The following is a 9,447-nucleotide window of genomic DNA, read 5'->3' as shown; positions in this document are numbered from 1 at the left end:
CAGCATACATTACAGTATGGCATATTGATCTAATTGTCAAAATATCAAGAACACTCTTTCCTTGTGTTAATGATGCCACTGAACTGTTCCTCCAGGACAGGTGGTTCATTGATGACAAGACTAGTGCCTCGATGAATGAAACAGATGAATGAGCTACACAAGGTCCCATGGACTTCAGTTTTGTGATGACTCCTTGATGCCACACAGTCAAATGTTGCCTTGATATCAAGGCCAGTTACTTTAACCTCTCCTCAAGTTCAAATGTTTAGTCCACGTTTGGACCAAGGTGTTAGAGGCAAAGTACTAGCATGGATTGAAGACTGACTGACTGGCAGAAGGCAGAGAGTGGGGATAAAATATTTCTTTTCAGGATGGCAGCCAGTGACTAGTGGAGTTCTACAGGGGTCAGTGTTGGGACCGCAACTTTTCAATTTATACATAAAAGATCTAGATGAAGGAACTGAGGGTATTGTGGCTAAGTTTGCAGATGATACAAAGATAGGTGGAGGGACAGGTCGTATTGAGGAGATGGGGAGGCAGCAGAAGAACTTGGACAGGTTAAGAGAGTGGGCAAAGAGGTGGCAGATGGAATACAATGTGGAAAGTGTGAGGTTATACACTTTGGTAGGAAGAAGAGGTGCAGACTATTTTCTAAATGGGGAGAGAATCCGGAAGCGCAAGGGGACTTGGGAGCCCTTGTTCAGGATTCTCTTAAGGTTAACTTGCAGGTTGAATTGGTAGTTAAGAAGGCAAATGCAATGTTAGTATTCATGTCAAAGGACGAGAATACACGAGCAGGGCCATACTGCTGAGGCTTTATAAGACTCTGGTCAGACCACATTTGGAATACTGTGAGCAATTTTGGGCCCTGTATCTAAGGAAGGATGTGCTGGCCCTGGAGAGGGTCCTGAGGAGGTTCAGGAGAATGATCCCTAGAATGAACAGCTTGATGTATGAAGAGCGTTTGAGGACTCTGGGTCTGTACTCGGAGTTTAGAAGGATGAGGGAGAATCTTATTGAAACTTACAGAATACTGAAAGGCCTGGATAGAGGTGGGGAAGATGTTTCCATTAGTAAGAGAGGCTAGGATCCGACAACACAGTCTCAGAGTAAAGGGACGACCCTTTAGAACCGAGATGAGGAGGAATTTCTTCAGCCAAAGGGTGGTGAATCGATGGAATTCATTGCCACAGAAGGCTGTGGAGACTAGATCATTGAGTGTATTTAAGACAGAGAGAGGCAGGTTCTTGATTGGTAAGGGGAACAAAGGCTATGGGGAAAAGGCAAGAGAATGGGGTTGAGAAACTTATCAACCATGATTGAATGGGGGAGCAGACTCAATTGGCCATTGGGCCTAATTTTGACCCTATATCTTACTGTCTTATGGTAATGAGGAGACCTGGCTGAGTGTCAATGAGCAGGTTATTGTGGTGTAAGTGTTGCTTGACAGCACTGTCCACGACCCCTTCCTTCACTTTGCTGATGATCAAGAAGAGGCTGATGGGACAATAAATAGCTGGATTGGATTTGTCCTGCTTTTTGTGGACAGGACACACCTGGGCAAATTTTCCACATTGTCGAGTACTTTCAATGCAAGTGTTGTAGCTGAACAGTAAAATGTGCAAACACATTACTTGAAACAACTAACCCTGCAATCCTGCCTCCAAAATTAGTTCATGAACCTGTAGATCAAGATAAGAAAGATGCTATCCAACAATGTGCAGTGCCATTAGGCTGTTTGTGCTTTATTCTCGCCTTTTCAAAAATCACTATTTATTTTGTAAAGTATGTTTCTGATATTCTAAGAAGTGCAAAATTGATCTGGTAATGTGATAATAAATATAGTGCTCAGTAATCAAATGACACTACAAGAATCTGTTCATAGTTGATACTCGATCAGTGCATTTATATAGAGTGGCTGAACAAATCTACTTTATGGCGGCATGGTAGCACAGTGATTAGCACTGCTGCCTCACAGTGCCAGGGACCCGGGTTCGATTCCCAGCTTTGGGCGACTGCATGGAGTTCACACGTTCTCCCTGTGTGAGCGTGGGTTTGCTCCGGGTGCTCGGGTTTCCTCCCACAGTCTGAAAGATGTGCAGGTTAGGTTGATCGGCCATGCTAAATTTCCCCTTAGTGTCAGGGTAAACACGTGGGGTTACGGGGATAGGGCCTGGAAGGGATTGCTGTCAGTGCAGGCTCGATGGGCCGAATGGCCTCCTCCTGTACTGTAGGGATTCTATGATTCTTTATATATATATATAAAAATATTAAAGTATATATGTAACTTCAAGCTCTATGCAGAAAGATTAAAATAAAACGATTAAAATCCAGAACTGACTGTAAAGGTCAGAGATAACCTGCTCAAACTGTTCATTTCTAGTAATTAAATTAAGCATTATATTTTACTCTAATTGCAATAAATTATTGTGTCAATGTGGATATCATCACACACTAACACTGTGGTGTCTCTTAGTCATCATGCATCCTCACGGCCACTGAGAATAAAGGTGAGGAATGCCCCCAGCCCCTTACCTGAGGGTTTGGCTGGTGAGTGTGTGTAAGACACACACAGAGGTGACCAGTCCAGCTTTGACAGCGCCTTGTTGCTGCCTCATCCTCCGCCGCCGAGAGGGGCCAGAACGCTTCACTCATCTTTCTCCCGCCGTCTCCCTCCGCCCTGCCCCCCGCTCTCCGCGGTGCGGCGGAGGGATCCCACACAGAGAGGGAGAGAGAGGGCGCCGGCTGGTTGCTAGGAGACGGCCGGACGCAGAATGTGGCTGAGAGGAGGTTGACAATCGTTCAGGTCCAGGGAGAGGCGCAGGTTGAGAGCTCCTGTCGAATACCGCCTTGAGAATTGTTTAATTTATGATTTTTAATTGATGGTTTCGCGCTGATCCGCTGTGGAAGACAAACTTCAAACGGAAAGCATCGCAAACGGTCGTCTTGCCTCCATGCGCATATGCTACCGCTCCTCTTCACCCCCCCCCCCCCCCAACAGGCAGCAGAGCTCATCTCCACTGGAGACCCTCCCAAACAGCCCCCCCATGTACAGCCTGACTCTGGCCCACTCCCCAACATCCACAAACCACACTGATCTGATAAAGATATCACTTGAGGCGATGGCGTAGTGGTGTCATCGCTAGACTATTAAAAAGAAACTAGTAAAAAAGACTATTAAAAATAAAAAGATACAAAAGTCTGAGATCATGCACCAACCGACTCAAGAACAGCTTCTTCCCTCCTGCCATCAGACTTTTCGAATGGACCTAAAATTAAAATCAGGGATGCCCAAGAGGCCGGAATTGGAAGTGCACACGTATCTCGAAGAATTATGGAGCTGGAGTTTACGGAGATAGGGAAGGTCATGGGCGGATGAGAATTTTAAAAGCAAGGCAATGTAAGTCAACAAGCACAGGTGTGATTGGAGAAACAGGACTTGATTTGATTTATTATTGGCACGTATTAGGATACAGTTGAAAGTATTGTTTCTTGTGCACTATACAGACAAAGCATACTGTTCATAGAGTATATAGGGGAGAAGGAAAGGAGGGTGCAGAAAATTGTGCTACACTTATAGCTAGGGTGTAGAGAAAGATCAGCTTAATATATGGTAGGTCCATATAAGGGCAGTCTTCACGATGGTCCTGCAGTTGGTCCTCCATACGGCTGACGCTGTTAACTTCTCCCTTTTTATCTAATTTCTTCCTGCATCAAGAATGTTCTTAGCCACATAAACCTGTGACCTGGGGTCATCAATTTGCCCAGTACCAATTGCAAAAATAGGACATATCTACTGCCCTTGCCTAGCAATCTTCAATTTACCGGTCCAGGCTGCGGGCGATCGAGGGGGTCGTCCATCCTGACTGTCTTCCCCTCTACCGCGGCTACGTTCGCGGCCAGGTGTCCCTGGAGAGGGAGCATGCGGTGTCCACGGGCGCGGTTGACGCTTTCCGCGCCCGCTGGGCACCGCGGGGGTTGGGGTGCATTATTGACCCCAATAATCACATTTTAATTTGATGTTTTTAAGTTTCCTTTGTACTTTGATTTCTGTTCCGGCTGTTCCTCCTCCTTTTTGGGGAGCTGCCCCTTTTACTTTGTCCTGATTTAATCTGAGTTTGTTTACTTGGTTTGGTTTGACCTAAAAAGAGGACAACAACTCTTATGTTGAATACATCTTATCACACACACTGCTTACTCAGCAGGCTGATTCTGCAACTACAGCTGTTCTCACAGTTCTTGCTTGTGTAAGATTGACTACTTTTCCCATCGTGTTTTGTGGATGTTTAGCTGTTAACCATCCAGCTACAAGATCCTTGGTAATGGCCAGTAGTAATGGTACAGGAAGAGGAGCCATTGCAAGTGATACTCTAAGATTAGATTGAAAAGATCAGAACCAGGTTAGTCCAATCCCACAAAGCCAGATGCGAATGAAGAGATGTTGGAGAAGAATGGTATGGTCAACCATATCAAACAAAGATTGCAGACAAGTCAAGAAGATCAAGGAGGGAAAGTTTACCTTTGTAATGGTCCCAGAGGATGTTATTTTTGACCTTGATAAGAACTGGTTCAGTCCTGTGGTTGAGGCGGAAACCTGATAAGAAGGATTCAAACATGAAGTTCCAGAAAAGATAGAACACATTCAAGGGTTTTCTGGATAATAAATGGTAAACCAATGTAGGTGAAGTACGATGCTCCATCATTCAGATTCTGTGTGAATTTTAGTAACAATGCAGACAGTTGAAATGCAGCAGGAATATCTAACTCATTTTATTTGCAGTAGCTTTGTTATACTGCAAATATTGGGATTGATTAAATAAATCATGGAAAAATGGGTTGTTTGGTATATAGTAGAAAACATATCACAGCAAAATATTCAAACTTTGGCAACAGCAGTACTAAAACAATTGTCATGTCTCATAAAATACATTGCTAAGGCCCAAGATGTATTTGTTTTGTAATCACATGAATATGTGTTTGCAATAAAACCACTGCTGTATAATCTAGTGTATAAAAATGAGTACAGACATTTGCTGTGCGCAAACTTCCCTACCTTTGATCATGAATTTTGATCATTCTTTTTATGTCAACATGCTAAGTAATCTGTCATTGAAAATACTATCATAATCAGATATAATAGGAATTCCTCACGCAAACAGATTTAAGCTATAGCATAATTACAAATTGCGGCAATTAAGAGGCATTGTATCTTCACTGCATCCTGCACCACCTGCATGGTCTGCAGATTTCCAGCATTTTCAGTTTTTTTTCCAGCACCTGCTCTATTTTGCTTTTGGTTTATGTATGTGTTCCTACTTACATGATATCTTTTATTCTATTCTGAGTTGCCGTGTGTTTCCTGCCCACCCCTCATCTATCAACTTTTTATGAAGGCAGCTTTTTTGTGTTAATGCCATTCTCCAACCATCCATTTACCTTCTAAATATTTTTGTGATCTGCTCTCATTTGCCAAATACTATAGATTTGCATTTATGTAGTGCTTTTCATAACCATAGGGCATCTCAAAGTGTTTTACAGCCAACAAAGTACTTTTGAATTGTAGTCATTATTGTTCGAGTACGGGACCAGGGATATCTTGCTGCAATTACGCAGGGTCTTGGTGAGATCACACCTAGAATATCATGTGCAGTTTGGTCTCCTTATCTGAGGAAGAATGTTCTTCCGATGGAGGGAGTGCAGCAAGGTTTACCAGACTGATTCCTGCAATGACGTGACTGATGTATATGAGGAGAAATTGAGTCGGTTAGGATTATATTCACTGGAGTTTCGAAGAATGAGGGGGGAAATCTCATAGGAACCTATAACATTCAAACAGGACTAGACAAGGTAAATGCAGGAAGAATTTTCCCAATGGTGGAGGAGTCCAAAACCAGGGATCACCAAGAAAATGGGGTAAACCAAGGATATGGGGCAGCACGGTGGCACAGTGGTTAGCACTGCTGCCTCACAGTGCCAGGGACCCAAGTTCGATTCCCGGCTTGGGTCACTGTCTGTGTGGAGTTTGCATGTTCTGCCCACAGTCTGAAAGACATGCTGGTTAGGTGCATTGACCCAAACAGGCACCGCAGTGTGGCGACTCGGAAAATTTCACAGTAACTCCATTGCAGTGTTAATGTAAGCCTTACTTGTGACTAATAAATAAACTTAAAATAAATTTAATACCATTTAGGACTGAGATTAGGAGAAATGTATTTATCTATAGTGGTGAGCTTGTGGAATTCTCTGCCACGGAAAGTAGTTGTGGCCAAAACATTGTATGTTTTCAAGGAGGAGTTTGATTTCGGTCTTGGGAGATATAGGTCTTGGAGCTAAAGGAATCAAAGGATATGGGGGGAATACAGGAACAGTTTACTGCATTGGATGATCAGCCATGATCATAATGAATAGTGGAGCAGGCTCAAAGGGCCGAATGGCCTACTCCTGCTCTTATTTTCTATGTTTCTATTTAATACAAAAAAAACGGCTGCCAAATTGTGTACAGCAAACTCCCCCAACCAGCAATGTGATAATGACCAGATAATCTATTTTTGTGATGTTGATTGAAGATGAAATATGGATCAGGGCACTGAGGGTAATTCTCCTGCTCTTCTTCAAAATAGTTTAATATGCAATCTTTTACATCCATCTGAAGGGATAGATGGGACCTTGACTTAATGTCTCACTTAAAAAACTGTACCTTTGACAGTGCATTACTCCCTCTTTGAATCTGGAACTGAGTGACTTAGAGGCAAGTGTGCCACCAACTGAGCCATAGCTGTCATACATGAACACCAGAGGATGTTGATTTGTATGCCCTTTTAATTTTAAACCAATCCTAATTCCTGGCTTTTAGAGCTCATATATTTGTAATTTATTCCGATGTGAAAAACTACCACTTGGTCCCTGTTTTCCCCTTTCAGTATTAATTCCAACTGTTCAATGTAAGATTATACTAGCTCCAGGAAATCAGCTCATAGTCATGTTTGTAATGGCTTTGCACTGTTTAGCCACGCATTTCCCCGAATAAAGATTCGCTAAAATCTCTCTGAACTGGAAAGTGCATCTTTCTCCAAGTTGTAAGTTTGCTTAATCCATCTTTACTTCTAGGACCTTGTTTTGATCTTGTAATATTTTGGGCAATACCTGTCATCTGTTCATGGTTTCAGGGACCTTAATCGCTTCACTACCTTCGCTTCTTTCAGCATGCATGTTTTGGTCATAAAAAAACCATTGTACTAATCGCCAAAGTCTGAATGTTCACGCTCAAGATCTGAGCAATAAAATTACCTACTTGATTCACTTATCAACTGAACTATGATGATATTCATCCTCAAAGATTCCTTCACTGTCTGCCTATGTAGCTCTTGTATCTAGCTTCATAATGCCAGAACTAAATTTTTGCATCCTTAGCTCAGTGGTGGACTTGGACTTACTCTTTGAAGGGCCCTGTGCTCACCTTCATTTCTGCCCCGCACCCAGCAATGTCATATCCCTGTCCCCAAGGGGTATAACTGTATAATGCAACATGTTCTTGTTTCCTTTCATAATTTGGTTTCATCATAATTTGGTTTTTTTCATGGAAAATTAACATTTTGCAAGTCAATAGAATTCACACCTAGCAATAACATTGGCTTTCAGCTTAAATTTATACAGTGACGTATGTGATGAGATCGGGGAGAGGAACATTACTGCAGTGTTAGACTCTAAGAAGCTGACACCATTCACAGGTTCTACATGGGTGCTCACTTACAGGAAAAAGCCCCCTGTCACACAGGCCAGATCCCACCACAGCTCCCACCAAAAGGTCATAGGCAGAGCTGCAAGGATCAGATGGAAATTGGGTTCATTCTTTACTTCATTTTTCCCCTTTTAAATTAATATATCTCATTTTATTTGACATTTGTACGCTTAAATGTTCATTTAAAAGAAAGATAAGAGAGATAGAGAGGGAAAGATGGATATAGCTTGAGTTGAATAGATCCCCTGACCCTTCCTACCCACTACACACCCAAAACCCACACTGCGCCACCACACACCTCACCAAATTCGCCGAGATGAGGTAGCAACCTCAGCAGGGAAAATGCACATAATAGGCTTCCACAAACAGCCATGAGAAAATATTCAGGTAAATCCCTTTCAGTAATATTATATGAGGAGCATTCATTGATCAAAATATCAGAAAGATGAGCATTACTGCAGCATTAATGTCTCAAGCCTGACAAAGCTCAGACTGTATAAAGGAATCTGCTGACAAGAACAGGTCCCAGTCAAACAGGACATTTCCCTCCAAAGATCACAACATATGTGCACATGCAGAGCTGGAAGGAGCAAGAGGAAGATGGGATCGAATTCTCCACCCACCCTCCATCATTTAAAATAACAACACATTACATTCATGTTTGTCACATTTCAAAATTAAACGAAATAATAAAAAAGAAGCAAATTGCAAGGCAGAGAGTAGGAACGATAGAGAGAGGGAGAGAGAGAAAGAGAGAGAGGGAAGGGGAGAGAGATGGATGGAATAGATGGTTGGAATAGATCCATTCAGAACACCAACCTAATGAGAAACTGGCATAGTGGCTGGTTTTGCACTAACTTGTTGCGGATAGTGACTAGAATTTAAAACCTTACCATGCTGCTATTGTCCACTGAGTCACCAGAGAAATACATAAAAAATACATTACTGAAAATAAACTATTTAGGTTGAACAGCCAAAAATCATTTTTCAAAACATGAACAGCAGTATAAATTGCTTCTGGCTTTTGCTGCAGTCTTACGGACATTTTCTGGAGTTTGTTATGAAATTAAATAAAATTTTCCTGCTTTAACCAGGCACCAAATTTTTAACATTTGAACAGCTGGTGGCAGTCGGAATGTAATGAAAGGACTGCATTCCACCACAACCCCCTCTTCATACCCCAGGGACCACATAATACTGAAGCAAAATTGAAATTGGGTGTCTGTTTTCACCCACAGATTTATGTCGAACTGTAACTTTACTCATAAATTATTTTCAAACATTATCATATGTAGCAAATTTCATACAGCAGGCTTCTATAGACAACCATGATTATATTTTTAGATCAAACTGTTTCAGTAATTTTACCATTATTATTACCAATACACGATTATCCTAACTAAACTCATGTCCAAACTCCATGGCCTAGGGCTCGGCTCCTCCCTCTGATTGGATCCTAGACTTCTTAATCCACAGACCGCAATCAGTAAGGATAGGCAATGACACCTCCTTCACGATTACCCTCAACATCTTGGCCCCGCAAGGTTATGTCCTCAGCCCCTTCCTATACTTTTTGTACACCTATAACTGTGTGGCCAAATTCTGCTCCAACTCCATTTTCAGGTTTACTGATGACACCACTATAGTGGGTTGGATCTCAAACAATGACAAGACGGAGTACAAGAAGGAGATAGAGAATCTGGTGAAAT

The sequence above is a fragment of the Mustelus asterias genome, chromosome 19, assembly GCF_964213995.1.
Source record: "Mustelus asterias chromosome 19, sMusAst1.hap1.1, whole genome shotgun sequence".
Lineage (NCBI taxonomy): Eukaryota > Metazoa > Chordata > Chondrichthyes > Carcharhiniformes > Triakidae > Mustelus > Mustelus asterias.
Note: the sequence above shows the minus strand (reverse complement) of the source record.